We start from the raw sequence: 1,834 nt of genomic DNA on the forward strand, positions 1-1,834 counted from the left end.
ATTACCAGATTAAAGAAATTAGCTTGACAGTTAAAAATAATGGCCAAATACAATAAATTTTAGAATTATATTACATGTAAACTGTTACGGCCTGGTCCAGAACCTCCACGGGCCGGGCCGACCCGAACACCACCCGATCCGAATAGACGCCCCGCAAACCGACCCGGACACGCGTCCAGGACAGCTCATGTGCAGCTGGGGGACGACGTCCTTAGGAACATGGGCCTATTCTGGACGGACCCACCTCTGACAGGTATATAAGGGAAAGACTTGCTCTCCCCCCAAGGTACGTCACAGATTACACTACCCTTTCCGCCTGCACATTACTGACAAGAGCGTGGTATATAAGGGAAAGACTTGCTCTCCCCCCAAGGTACGTCACAGATTACACTACCCTTTCCGCCTGCACATTTACTGACAGGAGCGTCGGAGTGTCTTTGCAGGTGGCACCCCCCTCTCTACGAAGAACACGGGACATCGGGACCTCGCACCCCTCGACCGGCAGTCCACGACCTGACGAGCCCCTACCATCATCCCGGATCGCAATCTGAACTGTCCGGTAACCGACCCACCGAACATAAACTAAAATCTAGCTATCAAATTCAGTGATCAGTATAAAATATATACTATAATACAAATACACATTATTAACAATAAATTAAATTACACATATATTTATACATAAATACATCGGTAGTTAATTTTAGTAACTTATTTTAGTATACAAATAGTATTTTTGTAAATTTTAATGACCCTTGAGAATTTTTGGTATTATTATTATATTTTCTCCCCTCGTGGTAGGCACCAATAATGGCAATTACAATTGTGAGGGCCTATACAAAGTGACGAGAATAACACAGAATCTCCTTTGTACTTCTTACAATGCTCGTAGCAAGCAGTTTCAATTTCGCAGTTAAAGCCATGCCAGTTATCATCGCGACAACTTCTCATTCTACCCACATCCACTTCACCCGTCACTGATACAACACCACAAACACAATTTAATTACAGAAATATTCTGTAACAAAAAAAAAATTATAAACAGTTAGAATTTATCTTATTTAATATTTGTTAATTGTTAATACTAAATAAAGTAGATAAATTTAGACCTTTTTTTTATCCTTCTAATATTATCGATTCAATTATTAGTCTTAAAATATATAACACATTTTAATAATAATAATAATAATAATAAAATAGAGGAAGGAACACAAGATATATATTAACAAGAGATATGAGATGATATTTTTGAACCTGAAAGCAAAAGGAAAAGTGTGAACAAGTTTGCCATCTTTAATTTTGCCATTTATCAAACACTGTGTGTTTATAAAGATGCTTATTATTAGTCTACTAATTTCTATATGCGTCGGTGTATATATATAAACCAAGATACTTAATTAGTATGGACTGTGAAATATAGATGTTGATGTTGATTAAATATATACAAAACAGAATTTAAATCTCTAATACTTACTTAAATATTCGACCAACTTAATTTGGTTCTCTCATTATATATAATATTTTTTACTGGACCGCATATGATATTTTTTAATTCAAAGAATATATAATGGGTTATACACTTCATCATCCTGACAAAAATATCTTATCTTATTATTATAATATTAAATTCGGTAACTAGCTTAAAATAGAGAAATAAACCCTTGGATAGAATTTTAGCACTTTTTTCCACCTCAAATGCCTTCATACATTAGTATATTTTAAGTTTGTAAATGATATTTGTCAATTAAATGCTTGTCAATTAAATATTGGTTGTATATTAAGCGGCAAGGAAAAGATTATTGTATTAAAATTTAAAAAAAAAATTTAGTGGGAT

At 34.2% G+C, this 1,834-nt stretch overlaps 1 long non-coding RNA gene across 1 annotated transcript; it reads right to left on the reverse strand.

The window, feature by feature from the left end:
• Positions 750–1,430, reverse strand: LOC110266523. The gene is made up of 2 exons (XR_002353932.1): positions 1,255–1,430; positions 750–977 (listed from the first exon to the last, which is right to left on the reverse strand). It is a non-coding gene; the product is annotated as an uncharacterized LOC110266523 (long non-coding RNA).

The sequence above is a fragment of the Arachis ipaensis genome, chromosome B09 (genome assembly GCF_000816755.2).
Source record: "Arachis ipaensis cultivar K30076 chromosome B09, Araip1.1, whole genome shotgun sequence".
Lineage (NCBI taxonomy): Eukaryota > Viridiplantae > Streptophyta > Magnoliopsida > Fabales > Fabaceae > Arachis > Arachis ipaensis.